Genomic DNA, 16,895 nt, shown 5'->3' with positions numbered 1-16,895 from the left:
GCTTGCTGCTGACTTCTGAGTATCTATCATCTGTTCTTAAAGGAGAAAAGGGTGATCCTTATTATCCCCTGTAGCTGTCTCCTTCATTTATTTCCCTTTATAGCTTTAGCCCCTGACTTCAGATTTTTTGATGACCGCTGAACGATATTTCCATTTCTCCTACTCATGGGAATGCCCATCTGCCTGTACTCCATCACTTCCAGCTGGATTTGACACAAGTTTGTCACTAACAGCAAGTTCTTTTTCCTTACTTTCCCCAACCCTAGACTGAACATCTGCCTCGTACACTGGCAAGATTAATATAGCCCACTCAAGCAAATGCAATATGCTCTCTTGGTGTCACTCTCAGAGAAAGGATTTAGCTTGCCAATGGTGATAATTGTGCCATATTATACTCAGAAAATATGCATTCTATACTGGTAGAAATAACTCTCTACCCTTCATATGGAGGTTAGTGTGACTGACCACCACCTGTGACGCACACTGGGAATGACGTACATGGCTTTCTTCAAATATAAGAAGAAACCTACTCATGTTTGTCTTCCTGTGACATACAGACTTTTGCCATTATTATTCCCCATGCAACCATCTAGCTATGGGCACAGTATTTGATATCATAGTCAGAACACATGTTGTGTATACCATGTTCTTAGTGTCTAACAGTGCCAAGGGATAGTGCATGGCCTCAATGAATATTTACTGATTGCATATGTGAAACTTATAACTTCCTAAATTTTAAAAAATATAGTTTCTCTCTCATATAATTTACTTGTAAATATATTTTCCTTCTCAAAGAACTTTAGAATATTACTGGATTTATCATTGGAGAAATCATATTACTTCATATAAAAATATAAATTTAAATCCACAAAATTTTAGACATTGTCAAAGTCCAAAAATGGAAAGTTCACATTAAAGGGAAGGTCTTGCAATCAGAAATGTGATGTGATAGAAATCCAAAAGGTGGTTTTGAAATATAAGTGAATTGATTTTCCCCGTCTTTTATGCCTCACACATCTATTATATAAAGTGAAGAGTTAACTAGAAAACATGGTTAAATTATCTGTTTTCAAAGCCTCTATCCCAAATAATTCTGCTGTGATGGGCTTCTCCTTCCTATGGAAATCTTAAGCTTGTCTAACCCCCAAATTCTAGAATTACTAAAAATTAAATTGGAACTTGAAATTTAGCCTATGGAAACAAACATAAACAATCTTCAGGATGCTAATCTAAAATATGGCCATTTCCCAAAGCTCCTGCCTTCATCTATTTTAGTAAGAGACTACTCCTGGGAGAAGCACAAGTTACATGCTATTGCTCTTCACACATAAACGTCCACCACCACCAACGTGCCCTGAATCCCAACGCCTGGCCAACCCCATCACTAGTAATCAACCATCATCCCAAGAAGTGAACATAATCAAAAGCTAAATCAAATAAATATGTCTTACTCTCTGTTCTGACGTCGGCCAAGTTCCATTTCTGGTGGGAGGCCAAGGGGAACGGGTGCCAAAGGCATATGGCTGTAGGCACCCTTGTGCCAGAAAGATGTCAACACATTGGAAAGGATTCAGAGAAGAGAAGCGGGGGTGATTAAGGGGCTGAGGAATTTACTTATGAGGGAGATTAAGAGAGCTAAGTGTGTATACATTGGCTAAGCAATATATGGGAGGCAACAGCAATGGAGATAATTTGAAGTGTCGACAAGTCCATTCAAGAAATTAGTGGCATGGGAGCCAGAGGATATATTGAGGCTCAGGGAAAAGAGTAACAAGAAATAAGGGGGTAGGAGTCAGGGAAAGAGAGTTAGTTGTCATTTTTTTGTAAGTGTATGCCGATTTAAAATAAGAGCATTTGACAGCATCACATGTAAGACAAATCATAGATTTTTAAAAAGGAGAGATAAAAATAAACTAGGTGGGCCTGGAACATAAGACATAAGAAAACTAAATGCGCTTTCCCCATTTCCTCCTCTTTTGGAAATTCATTATCAAGAAGATGATGAAAACTCCCTTCCAACTATTCAGACTTCCTCAACCATGCTCACAAAAGTAGTGGCATAGAGCTTAACCCATTCCTTGCCCCTTTTACCCTCTTCCCTTCAAAACTGTATCATCCCTGACTCCTTTCCACAGTGCAGTGTCTGGTACATGGTGAACACACAATATAGGATAGTCACATAATTAACACTTCTATTGCAATATAATTTATATGTCATACAATACATGCATTTAAAATGCACAGTTCTACAGAATTTCATAGACCTAAAGAGTTGTATATCTATCATTATAATCAATTCTGTAAAATTTCCATCACTTCATAAAGACATTTCACACCCTTAATCCATCATGTTCCCATCCTCAACAACAAAATCTAAATCTATCAACAGACATAGTCAAAGCCCAACAACAACAACAAAAAAAAAAAGAAAAAAAAAAAAGAAAAGGACTCCACAATGATGACCATCCAACAGTGACTTTGATGGGGATCCAGAATATAGCTCATTCATTTTCTCTTTATCTATGCATGCCTCACAACTTCCATTGCATGGAGTGAAGTATTCATAAGGTCAGTCCTCTCCCTCTCAAGGGATAGGCAACAACTAGTCTAATTACTATCTTTCTAGAATTACCTATTCTGGAAATTTTATATAAAAGGAATCATGTAATATATATGGGCTCTTGTGACTGGATTCCTTAAATTAGGATAATGTTTTAAAATTCCTATGTAATAGAAAAAAATCAGTATTTCATTCCTTTTAGTAGCCAGAAAATATTCTACTGCAGGAATATGTCACATTTTGTTTATTCATCAGATGATGGGTATATTATTATTAAAGAACACCACCTGAAATTTCTCCCTTTGAAAAATATCTATACATTTTGGTTAATCACATAATTCCCCTAGGATATAATGCCTTGATTCCCTTGACTCTCTCAGGAAAGAGATATACTGTCTGCAAATAAATAAATTGTATTTAAATTTGATGTTCCATGTTAGGTTTCGCTGGAGATATTCTTGTCCAGTTAGTACAATGTCCAATGGCTTTGATAAATTTTATTTCCAGTTATTTAATTTCAGAGGAACATATGGACAGAGTCTCTTAATGGCCCTTGCTTTTGAGTCTTTCCCAAAATGGTTAAAGAATATACTCCAGCAGAGGTTGGTGCAGCATTCCCACTCCTTAACAACCATGAAGTGAGCCTCCTTGTTTCATCCCTGGGTGCAGATTTCCTTTTAAGAAAGAAATGAGATGTGGTGTTTTGAGATGTCCTAGAAGTGGACTCAAAACCGTACTACAACCCTTAGTAATAGTATGACGGCGGAAGTTATTTAAAACCTCTGAGACTCAGTTGACTCATTGGGATGAAGAATCACACATAATTATACAAGGCTAACTAAATGATATATAAAAGTGCCTGGCACATACTGGGTACACAACAATATTACTAGATTTTTAACAAGATGTGATGTTGTAAGAAACTGGAGAGGGCAAATGTAAGCAGAGAAGGACTTATGCAAATCATGACAACATTTCATAATGCTTCTTATATATAAGAAAAAAAGAAGCTACCATTTAATAGTTCTTCCTGGTCACTGTTCCTCTGCTCTTTTTGTATATTAATGTCTGCAACAATCTTGTAAATTAACCACATCAATACCCTCATTACTGAAAGTCACTTGTGTTGTAGGGTGGGACTTGAATGCAGGTAGCTGGTTTGGGGTTGTGAGTCCTAACCACTGCACTCTGTTGTTGAGCACCTTGCGCGTCTCTGAGTGACTAGGTCAGGCTTATTTTGCACTGACTTGTGTATTCAGGTTTTGGATGTATAAAGAACCTTGTTCATTAAAAATCAGTTTCTCAAAGGTCAGCATTATAGCTTACATTGTTAATTTTAAACATATTGTTTTAAGTTACTGCTCTTTTCTCCCTGTGAAAACTTCGACTTTCACAACTCTCTCTTTCACCATGTTAAAGCCTAAGAAAAGACCTTGGTAAAAATTGAGCTGTTCATCTCTTTCAGAGTTGTCTTTTGTATGCCATCTTTCATTGCTATAAACTTGCAAAAAGAAACAGGTGGTGAGGATAAAAATATTTCAGTATTCACATTTCTAGCCAAAAAGTCACCTACATTTCATTCGAGGCAAATAGGAAACAAGCAAAAATACCTCACTTCTATTCCTACCCAATCTATGGCCAACCGCCTAGTTACCCTGATCCTTCATATCTGGAGCATTGCCACATATCCAACCTGCCCACAGACTCTGTTACCTTACTTCTCACAGACTGTTGCCAGAAGAGGCTGTGTATATTCTAGAGCCTTCAACACACCCTTCTGTCAAAGAGATGCAGCTTCCAGCTCCTGTGCTTCACCTTGCCCTACTCAACCCTCCCTGAACATACCTCCCTGCCTTAGAGAGGCAAATAGTATTACTGAGCCCTGAACCTGGGCATCTTCATATCTATGCTGTCGGCTCCTGAACTCCACATAAGCATGTGCGTGTATGCACATGTGTGCGTGCACACACACACGCACACTCACACCCACATGTACACCCATACCTGCAAAAAATCCTAGACAATAAAAGGTTGAGTACCCAGTGAAATCAGTTCTTGCTGTCTCTTCTCTTTCTCCTTTCTCTATAATTACTTCTCTAAATGACCCAGTCCAGAATAGTCTTTCTGCCCGAACTCTTGCCATAGGTGTTGCCACTCTGCTTGGAATTTGACTGTTCTTTATTAGCCTTCCCTTCCACTTGTAATTGGAGGATTTGGGTTAAGCTCTGTTTCAGAAACTAGGCTGGGTGTTCAACAGGTATTCAATACTTTTAACTTAATGATGGATTCATCAAATCCACATCAGTGGCTTGAGATCAAATATCATCTGTTTTCTATACCCTTCATGAACCTGAATGTAACTCTAACTACCCTCAGGAAAAAGGAATTTCTCCTCTGTCCTCCCACAGTGATGTGAGTTATATATCCAACACTGCAGATGTCACCCTACAGTCTAGTTATGACAAAGTTATTGTTCCCAAATAGACTGTGCATATCTTTTAAAAACATTGCTACTTGGGATTGAATGCAGAGGTGCTTCACCACTGAGCCACATCCGAAGTCCTTTTTATTTTTAATTTTTTTTTAATGTTGAGGTAGGATCTTACTAAGTTGCTGAGGTCACGCAAATTTGCTAAGGCTGGCCTTGAACTTGTGACCCTCCTGCCTCAGCCTCTGGATTCCCTAGAATTTCAGGCATGCACCACGTGCCTGGACACTGTGTATCTTGGAGACAGGAGCCACACTCACTCAGCTTGGCTCTCCAGGGCCTTTACAACTAATATTTAGTAAGTTGCTATACCAAACTTCGGAAATTAACTCGAGGTGCAGAACTCTGAATGCAGAGGATTAAATGTGTTGAAATGAGTCCGGGGTGAGGAAGTTGGCATGGTTCAGATATACAGGGTGCTGCTTCTTTTCATACATTGCATTAGATTTGCTCTTTATCCAGAACCCACTGTGCCAAATCAGGCTTGTGATTAAGATCAAGTCTACCGGGAAATCAACAGCGAGTTGGAGTGCATTTGAAAAGGGCCTTGCTGTCCAAAGTTTGCAACTATGGCAAACAGCTGTTATGGTTCTATTGTTTTATTCTTGCCTCCTTTAAAGGGCAAGGTTTGAAAAACCAGGGAATTTATAAAAAGAATTTCAGGACAAAGAGAACACTTCAGGAATCATTTTCTCTTGAAACAAGGTCAGTTGCCAGCTGCACAGAATGTTCTGAACATGGGTGGCTCTGGTGCTTCAGGGGCCACTTAATCTGAAATCACCTTCTTCAGATGTAAAAGACCTATTCTGCCCTCTGGCAGGACTTGGAATATACTGACTCTATTTCCCAGGACCACTTTCAGACCCATTTAGAGCCCCGAAAAATTGTGCCTCCCATGCTGTGGGGAACAGAAAGTATTTCCTCATTGGATCAAAGAATATTAGGGCTGAAATAGACCTTTGAGGCCATCTACTTTAAATTTCTTTTCTCTTGTTTTTCCTTTTCTTTCTTTCTTTTTTCTCTTCCCACAGCCCAATATCAGAGAGGAAAATCCGAAACATCAAATTAAGTTCATTTTGGGTCACATCTCAGAGCCCTGACTAGTGTTTATGTCTATACAACTGAGAACCAACCTGTTAAACATATTAACAGGGTCTATTTAAACAGTTAAATTTAAAAGTCAGTTGGTCTCACCAAGACAAAATGCTACATAATTTTGTGTCTCCACTATTCACAGTTTCTAAATCAGTGTTTCATAAATGAACATTTCTGGACTTCTTTTTTTCCATTTATTGTCTACAGAATTAAAGAGAAGGATGCTTACATTTAAACTTTTGTGTTGGTGCATCTATGATGGTGTGTGTTTGTGTGTGTGTGGTGTCATCCCTGCAAGTTGCTTTGGATTGGTGAATTAAAGGACTGACAAAGAAGACAGGTTGGATGGACATTTCAGTAAGGCAACCGAGTGACCAGAGATGGCAGACAACATGGCAGCAGAGAAAGAAAGTAAATGGACACATTAATCTGAAATGGTCACAGAAGTATTCTGGGAAAGTAGTGCCTCTGGAACAAAGATCCTCTGGGGAAGAGCAAGAGGCAGTTCTGCACCTAAGACCAGAAACCACACCACACAGGAGTCGAACAACTAAGTCAATTACTTGCTTGGGTTCAGTTTGTCTTCTTTGAGATTTTCAAGCACCTACAGTAAATGGAGACAATAACTTTTGCAATATTCTTGAAACAATTTACAATGTAAGGCAAATCCTTTGGAAAGTATAAAAAGATAGTTAAATCAAAGTTATCTGTTATTTGGACTTCAAGGAATAGCATCTTCATAAATGCAAAAGTATTTCTCCATTTATAGATCTGAGAAGAACTGGACCAGGTTGGTTTGAAACAGGCTACTTACAGAAGGGGAAACTGCAATGGAAAAAAGGAATAAATACAGACATCCGCATTTCATGTAAAATGGGAGCTGTTATTATTATTTGGATGCATATACTAGCCCAGAGCTCTCATCCTGCTCAATTTGACTTTGGTGTGACCTTCTTCCTAATTAAATACATACACTAGGACATATTGATAAGGGTCTAAATATGTACATGAGTAGAAGTCTTTTCATCTTTCATTCAAATCAAGATATTATTTTTTGAACATTTTGAGATAAAAAATACCTGAAAATTTTTGATTTAGTTATACAAAATAAGCAAGTCTTAAGAAAATTGCCAAAAGAATTCATAAAAGAAGAACCCATTTGGAGATTTAGTTGTGAGGAGGTAACTGAGCCCCCCAGGTGCCTGTGGAACTTGAAGCTTCTATGATTTGAACCAATCATATTGTGTCTTCAGCTCAGCCCACTTTATAACTTTAATTAAACAAAATTAAAATTAATTATTAATGGAAACAATTAGATGAATTAGCTAAGGTGACCCGAAACTTATTTATTTATTTTTTTGCTCTTTTTTAAGGTGCAGTTCTTCAAATCAGTGCACATGATTTAGCTTGAACAGTGCTGAATAACAACAAAGTTCTTGCCCCAAGGTGCTTTCCTTCAATAAATGAGTCAGTAAAAGACAGATCATAATTCAAGTCGTTGCTGACAGAAGCTGCTACTTCCAAAGTAAGAGAGTATCAATGACAAATTCTCAGCAAGGGAAGAGTTGAAACGTGGTTCTCTGAAGACTCTAAGGAATTAATTCAGTCATTGACTTGGGTTTTATGAATATTTACAGGCAGAAAATGAAGTTCTTCCTTCAAGGTATCTCCTCTGACTCTGGGACTAACATAGTTCCATAAAGGAATTTCTGTCTAGTCTGTTAGTTGAGTCTATTTTGGTGGCTCGAGAGTCACAAGCTGATTCTTTCTTCACTTCCTTTAGCTTTTCATCTTGCAAACCTCAGGAATTTCTTTCATGACCATTTCTTGAAAATTTGTTTTTAACTACATGACTAATGTTGAAGGGAAAATAAAACAAGTAGGAAAGTATTACAATTTGGACAGGATTTCCTAATGCCTGCTGGGATGGTAGGACATCAACTAGGAAACAAAGCTTTCTGAGGTGTGAAATTTGGTGGTTGCAGGCAGAACTCATGGAGAAGCAGAGTCAGTGGAAGAGGGTATAAGGATCACTCCTGGGTCAAGTTTTAACCGTGCTCTATCTGAGGTATTGCAGAGACATGTCGGCAGACAGGTCTGTGTCTGGGTAGAACTCTATGGCTATGTCTGACCACATCTTTTTCTCTCTGTCACGATAATAATGATAATAGCTACCATTTCTTAGTGTTTGGGATAGAGAGAGTGTTTATCTGTAGGTATTCATGAGTTGGTTGAACTCACATGCTCTCACAGAGAATTCACTTTTGTTTCTGCGGGTTGAACAAGACCAGATTGGCACCACTGTCACGTAAGGTAATTTAGGTAATTTAGGTAACACTGGAACAGTCCACCAATTGTCCTAAGGGCATGATAACAGAGAGGAAATGATTATATTTTATTACTGATTATTTTCCAACAATTTGCTCTTATTTACATCCATAATCTCAACTAATCCTTAAAGTATCACATGCAATAGTATTTTTTGTCAGAATTTCCAGAAGAGAGACCTGAGGTTAGAAGAGATGAATAAATGACTCAAGGCAAGAAATCTATTAGCGTATTTTACTTAGGATTTGAATTCCTACTGCTCCTGAGTTCGGCACTGAGTCATTGTACTGACACTTAGTTTATTTTACCACCTGTTCTCTTGTCTATTTTTACCCCCTCCAAAATGTATTATTTTCTTCACCTACGCAAGCCTCTTGTTTTATAAGCCTTTAAGCCTTTTCTCTCAATCAACCATACTCTATTAACTCATTTGCTTGAGCTAAAAACTCTGTATCTTTTTTTTTTTGACCAGTGGTTGAATCCAGGGGTTCTTAACCACATCCCCACTCCCCGCCTTTTTTTTTTTAACTTTTATTTGGAAGTAGGTTCTTGCTAAGTTGCTGAGGTTGTCTTTGAACTTGTAATCCTCCTGTCTCAGCTTCCCAAGCCTCTGGGATTACAGGCATGTGCCAGCACATCCAGCTTCTAAATCATTCTTGATCCTTGTCCAGCATCCTCAGTCATCACTCTGTCCTAGATCACCATCGTTGATTTCCTAGACTTGTGTCATCTCTTCCTCCAATGGCAAATATTTACAATGCATTTTTATCTCACAGACAGACTGAACTTCTTTGAAAATAAATCCTATTACATTACTTCCTTCATCAGAACTGAGACCATGGCCTTTATGACTGGATGTAGTCCAGTCTAACCTATTTCCAAACACATCTGGTAAAATTCTCTTCCTTACTAACCACATTCCAGTTCTGTTGTCTCTTCTTGTTTGCACAAATATACCAAGTCTGTTCGGGTTCTAGAATGCATGTATTGGCTATGCCTTCTATTGGCATTCCTTTTGCTTGAAATTTGAATGTCTGAATATTTCTTGTTCTTCATATTTTTTCAATTCACATATCACCCCCTGTTTACATATTGCCTCTTCTAGCATCTATTTTTATGATTATACCTATTTTTTATATTTCTTTCTAAAACAATCCTATTTATTTATAAATGTATTTATATATTTATATCCAAGAAGCAATATTCTTGAGCACAGTTCACCAAGTGATTGACTCCCAGCATGGGGTTAGCAAAATCAGTCTGTGAGGTTTCCCCAGGAGTTAGGGTTGAACTTAGATGAATAAAGCAGCAAGCAAAAGAATAAAAGAAGCCCTAAATTCTATTGCATTAAAGAACATTGCACCACAGATTTGATTATGAAATCATAAAGCCATAGAAAGGGAGCCAGTCCAACTGGCTGTCATTGATCACCAGGCTGATGACCAAACACTGGTACAATGAACCACACCAACACCACTGGTGCGTCTGTCTCATGACATCCATGATGCTAGAGATTTAATGCTACATACTGCTTCAGATGAACTTTCAGTTTTCAGCCTTGTTTACCAGAAATAGCAACCAAAACTGCAAGAAGATGACCTTTCCTCATGTCTGCCTTTCCAAATCTTGCTCAAGTGAGTCTCACTGGAGGAATCTAGTTTTCCTTGGAATTTTAACTTCAAGGAAATCTGGAATAGATTGGCCTTATGTTTTGGACTCTGTATGTAGATGGCACAGGAGAAGGAAGAAGGAGTAGGTGCTTGTTATCAATTAATCACAATGCAGCTTCTGTATTTAACATCTGATACTGATTCCCAGGGATGAGGTCCCCAGCATAACTTCTTAAAAAATGAAGTTGGGCTGGACTCCAAGCACCTGTTGTTTATTCACAGAAAGAAAGAAAGAAAGAAAGAAAGAAAGAAAGAAAGGAAGGAAGGAAGGAAGGAAGGAAGGAAGGAAGGAAGGAAGGAAGGAAGAAAAGAAAAGAAAAGAAATAGAAAGAAAGAAAGGAAGAAAGAATGAAAGAAAGAAAGGAAAAGAAAGAAAGAAAGACTAAACTAGAAATTGTATCATTCACCTTTAATTGTGTGAACAACAATATCTGTGCAGATTTTTCCCGAGTAAACTTAGGGGATTTTTAAGAATGTTGTCACTTTTGTCTTTAAAATTTACTGAATATAAACACATATATCTTCTCTGCAACCAAGTCAGGTCATATTTTCAACAAATCTTAAAATTTCTTCTCATCTTTAGTTTCTTCTGAGCCAATAAAAAGAAAATATTAAAAATGTTGCTGTCCACAGTATTCTGTAGGGACACAGTCACATTGTACATAGGGATGCTATATACAATGTTTATATCAGCACAATTCACAATAGCTACACTTTGTTGAAGGTGCCCCTCAACAGATGAATGGATCAAAACATGTGGTATTTAAACACAATGGAGTATTATTCGGCCATAAAGAAGAATGAAATTATGGCATTTGCTAGTAATGGATGGAACTGGAGACCATTATGCCAAGTGAAATAAAACAGACCAAGAAAGTCAAAGGTTGATGTTTTCTCTGATATGCAGAAACTAGTCAAAAAAAGGAAAAGTGGGGGGGGGGAGCTCATCAAAATAGAAAAAAGATCAATGGTATAGACAAAGGAATTTGAGGGAGAGGGACAGAGATGGGATGAAGGAACAACAGCAGAATGAATCTGACCTACTGTTCCTATGTGCATGCACAATATACCACAGTGAATCTCACCATCATGTATATCCACAAGACACTAATTAGAAAAAAATATATATAAGTAAACAGCAGAAAAATCAGTAGAAGAGAGGGAAAGGAACAGGAGGAGGGAAGGGGGAGGGGAAGGGGTAGTATCTGGCACTGAATTGGAGTAAATTGTAGTCCATACTTTATAATCATGTCAAAATGAATCCTAATGTTTTGTATAAGTAAAAAGAACAAAAAAAGGAAAATATTATTAAAAAATGATAAACTAAAAACAAAAAAGGAAAAAGAAATACTGATGTTCATAAATTATTTCCTATTCAGTAAAGCCACTATTTCTTAATCTTCTCTGGTTTTTTTAATCTGTTTTCTCCACTGTTGACCAAATAAAGAAAATAGATGATGAACCCCTTACTAGGTTAAATCTTACATTGCTTTTCCAAGCTTTGGGGATTAAAAACAAAAGACACTGCAGTGCTGAAAATCATGTGACAATTGCCATTTGACCATGTGCAAGGGCAAAAGAATCAACTAATATCATGCTCCACCCATCAATATTAGCATGCAAATACTGCAAACACTGGTGTGGTCTAGACATTTCTCCATTAAGCCATACTCACACCTGAGAGCTACATTCACACACTAACAGAGGCCATGAAGGAGATCTTCTTGCCTTCTGCTTCCCCTTAGCTGTTACTTAAAAAACAAAATTGCCTACATGTTTCTGATAAAGAAATTAAGATGCAAAGATCATGAAGACATGCTTAGGGTCCCAGAGAAGGTTAGTGGCAGAACTAAGACTAAAACCAAACTCCCTGTGGCTGCCAGGTCATAACTGAGTGTCTGCATTTCTACACATGACATCTACTCAGAGGGTCACCCAAGTCACCTTCAACAACATGAGTAATCATCTGCCCACTCACCTGTTCCTCATGATTGAAATTTTTGTTAGTAGGGTTTTGGGAAGACAAGGTATTACTTACTGATTGCTCACACTTCCCAAAAGTCCTATGTAAAAGCTCTAACCCTCAATTGTGGCCATGTTTGGGGGAAAGGCCTGTAAAATAGGGATAATATCTAAATGAAGTCATAGGGTGATTTCTATTTGATAGTGCTGGTGCACTTATAAGAAATGAAAGAATGGACATTACTCTTAGTTTCTGCCTTGTGAAGACATTCAGGGAAGCTGCCTCCTGCGAGTCAGGAAGTCAGTCCCCAGTTAGAACCAAATGACCAGTACCTCCATCCTGGAATTTTCAGCTTCCAGAACTGCAAGGAAACACATATCCTCTGTTTAAGGCATTCAGTCTGTGGTGTTTTGTTATGCAGCCTGAGCACATGTACTTCCTCCTACAATATATAGAAAACATTACATTTTTATTTACAAGGGCATTTTCAGATTTTTTATCTACTATAAACTTTTCTTAAAAAAATATAGCAATAAATTTAATGACAAATAATGTCTGAGGAGGTATAATTTGTAAAATGGATAAAATATGAAACACATCTGAGGGAATTAACAGACTTTAATACTATATTGTGCTGTGATTTTTCTTTCTATTCAAAGTGCTCTTGTGTTTTGTTTCATTTTGTGTTCCTCTTATATTTTAGTACTCTTGGCCTGAAGACCCATGTAAGAAAATGTGTTTCACTAGCACCTTTCATATCTTGTGGGAAATAGAATACTGATGCCTATGGAAGAATTAATCTGAGTGATCAGAAGTGTTACAAAGTCTTTGTTTCTCAAGTCCATTACCTTGATATATATTCGCATATCAATTGATATTACATACACACATATATTCCTTCTTTTAAATTGTGCGTGTGTGTGTATACATATGTACATGAAAATTCACTTTAAAAAACATGCTTGAAAAGGAATAATAAATAAACATGCTTGATTCAATTTAAGGCACCCAGTGTAGGCAGAAAATCAGTCCTGTGCTAGAGGCTTCAGGGTATCAGACTTTCCCTCCCTGGATGGGTAGATTGACGACCAAGCTAATATACAGTATTTAAATACAAGGCCAGACTTGCTGGTACAGAAGACAAGTGAATCCCTGAATTGAGTTTAGATGTGGTCTTAGAGGACCAGTCAGATTTACTTGTCTGGTGACCAATAATCTGAGATTAAAAGGGCAGAGAGCAGCCCCAAGAGAGTTCCATAAGAAGGACCTGAGAAATTCTGTACTGTTATTCCATGCACATGGCAAACCTCTAAGCTAATATGAATGGTGTTTTTTACTCACAAATATCTCATTGTCAGGTCCTTGCTTGATTTGTGCATAGAAGTATCTTCTGAGAGATTGTAGCCAGAAGGACGTTGTAAGCTGCTCTTACATTCACATTTCAGTCTCAGGATTCTTTTCTTCCTTGGCCTCTGAGTATCAAATAAACAGGAGCAGCAGGTGCCTGTGGAGTTATCAGTGGCAGGAAGGTCCAACTGACAGGCAGTACACACTACAGACCAGTTATGTCCAGTGGAAACACCAGGAATGTCACACATAGAATTTTAATTTGTTTAATAGCAACAATTTAAAAAGAAAAAAAGTGAAATTAATTTAAATACTATATAATTAACCCAACACATCAAAAATAATACAATTTCAATGTGCGATCAATATAAATTTTGTATTTTTTTCAAATCTTCAAAGCCTATGTTGCATTTATACTTATAGTATATGTCAAAGGAAACCAGCAGCATTTCAAATCTTTAGTAGTCCAGGATCATAGCAATGTTTGTCAAACCTAAGGAACTCAAGGCCTTCTTTTATATTAAAAACATCTATGGATGTATGTGTGTTTGTGTATACATGTATGTATCCATACATGCATAAAATACATATAAAATATCACAAATACTTAAACATCACATATATATGTGAGTCCATCATTGACCCTCACAATAGTAAAACTAGATGTCTTTTATACAGTTAATTCATATACCCTTATAAAATCAAAACAAGTTGCTTAAATAAATCTAAAGCAAATAAAATGCAAATTAACAATAATTCAATGTGATAGATAATATTTTGCTGAAACCAAATCATCACTATGCAAAATAAAATGACAATTTTAGGTTTGACCCACTGCAAATCTTTCTTCCCCCAGGGAGATGCCAGGAACTCATTTAGCCTTTTCTCAAAATGAATGGCTCATTTAAGGTCTCTATTCTCTTCTCATTAACAAAAATCAAAGTACCAATACTTAGCACCAACATTATTCAATTGCAGAGTCAATGTGCTCAGAAATATAAATACAAACGTGGGGGCTGAAATCACTCCTAGCTCTGCTAATCATACACAGTTTGTGCCATTTTTTTCAGAATTTTCCCTATCCTCTACCCTTTGCCTCAACTGACATACTTTAAAATATGTGTACCTACTTCTTTAACTTATATTATGAGCAAATTGTCCATGTTGTGCTACAGTTTTCCTATGTTACTTTTTTTTTAGCTATATGTGATAGTAGGGTGTATTTTGACATATTATGCATACATGGGGTACAAACCATTACAATTCGGATTCCATTTTTGTGGTTGAACATGATGTGGAGTTATACCGGTTGTGTATTCATTTATGAGTAGAATAAATTTATGTCTGATTAATTATTCTACTGTCTTTTCTATTCCCATCCCCATTCCTTCCCTTCATTCCCCAATGAACTTCTATATGTCCCCTCTCTACCCTCCCTTGTTATGGTTAGCATTCACATATTAGAGAATATTTGACCTTTGTTTTTTGGAACTGACTTATTTCACTTAGCATGATGTTCTCCAGTTCCATCCATTTACCTGCAAATGTCATCATTTTATTCTTCTTTAAGACTGAGTAATATCCCTTTATGTATGTGTACTTTTTCTTTATCCATTCATCTGTTGAAGGGCACCTAGGTTAGTTCCATAGTTTGTCTACTGTGAATTGAGCTGCTATAAACATTGATGTGGCTGCATCACTGTAGTATGCTGATTCTAAGTCCTTTGGGTATAAACCAAGGAGTGGGATGATTGGGTCAAATGGTAGTTCCATTCCAAGTTTGCTGAGGAATCTTCATACTGCTTTCCACAGTGATTGCACCAATTTGCAATTCCACCAGCAATGTATGAGCAAAACTTTTCCCCCTCATCCTTGCCAACATTTATTGTTACTTATATTCTTAATAATGGTCCTTCTGACTGGAGTGAGATGGAATCTCAGTGTAGTTTTAATTTGCATTTCTCTAATTGCTAGAGATGTTCAACATTTTTTCATGTGTTTCTTTACAAATCGTATTTCATCTTTCATGAAGTGCCCGTTCAGTTCCTTTGCCCATTTATTGATCGGGTTATTTGGTTTTTGGTGTTAAGGGTTTCACAGTTACATGCATTTGATCTGGGATTTGGCACTTGCCTCAACTGTTATATTAAATAATGATGAAAACACTGTCCACTGCTTCTGGCTCATTCTTCCTGAAATTCTTCTTGGTTTTCTGAGTGTTCTCTGCTTCCAGGTAGATATCTATTCAGGATCTTCTTCATTCCTAGGCCTGTACATTTAGGCCTTCCCAAAGGTAAATGCAGCCTATCTTACTCAAACCGCCCACATCCAGGGTTCAGCTAAGCCCCCCGTGCTGAAACAGCCGTTCCCTCTCTTCCAGGTTCTAGTGTGACTCTTTGCATTCCCCTCAGAACTTGCCTACCAAATTATTTAGGCAGTAAGTCAAATTATAAATATCTATCTACTCAAATTATAAAAATGGGCTGAAAAGTTGGGATTCCTATTTGTCTCCTACCTTTCCTTTGCCTGCAGCACTTGCCAAGACTTTTTATAATGACACTCAGGATATTTTCACTGTCTCTTGTTTGTTGATTCTCACCAACAGAATAGCAATGTTTCCACACAAAAGTCATGTGCACACATGCATGCTTTGACCTCAGTTCCCAAGGCTAGAGCTGCTAGGCTGATTTTCTTAATCCAAGCACTGGTCCTGACAGTTAGCTAGAAGGGAACATTAGTGGCAATCAGGCTAAATGCTATTAAACGTACCATTGGGGATGTGTTCTTTTTGAGTTCAGAGTACCTTTTTGACCCTCATCTGGTGAATGAGGACAACTTTAGATTTGGTGGTCATGGCTATGTTGTCTTTCTCCAACTAGACTCTAAATGTTTATGGTCAATGAACATATCTTACTTTTACTCAATTTACAACAACACTCATAGAGTAAGTATTAAATTAATTACTTAAATAAGTTCCTGAAAATGACTTTAAGCAGTTGGCATACTTTAGCATAAATGACTTCATCCGGTAATGGACAAGAAGGTCACTGTGCCAAGAATTGATGATACTTGAAGAAAGATATCATGGGTGTGAAAATCTACCTAGTGTAGGCTGGCATGAGATACAAATTTGGGCACCAGAGAGCCCAAAGGACCATTTAATTCACATGTGAAATAATCTCATTGAACAGAGAGGAAAATGATCATAAATTTGAGAAATGGTCTTTGTTCACTACTCTATTACACTGTGAGGTTCCTTTCCGACCTAACTCTAAGTCGTACTTACTCCAGAATCATCTATCTTGAGACTTCAAGTTTCCTATGTAAGTTTTCTAATCTTTAATTGATCAAATTGAATCTATAACCAAGTCCCTAGTGCTTAGCATCTTCTCAGAAAGGAAAACTTGGCAATGCCCACAGATAAACTTCTGCAAAAGTAATTAA

The 16,895-nt window shown here is 37.3% G+C and overlaps 1 long non-coding RNA gene across 1 annotated transcript in view; it reads left to right on the top strand.

Annotated features, from left to right (window-relative positions):
- The window catches only part of LOC306642480, a 53,104-nt gene that overhangs the window by 8,962 nt on the left and 27,247 nt on the right, over positions 1–16,895 (top strand). The gene's annotated exons all lie outside the window — the stretch shown is intronic.

This window comes from Sciurus vulgaris (genome assembly GCF_902686455.1).
Source record: "Sciurus vulgaris genome assembly, chromosome: 13".
NCBI lineage: Eukaryota > Metazoa > Chordata > Mammalia > Rodentia > Sciuridae > Sciurus > Sciurus vulgaris.
This window is presented reverse-complemented; position numbering and strand designations above follow the sequence as displayed.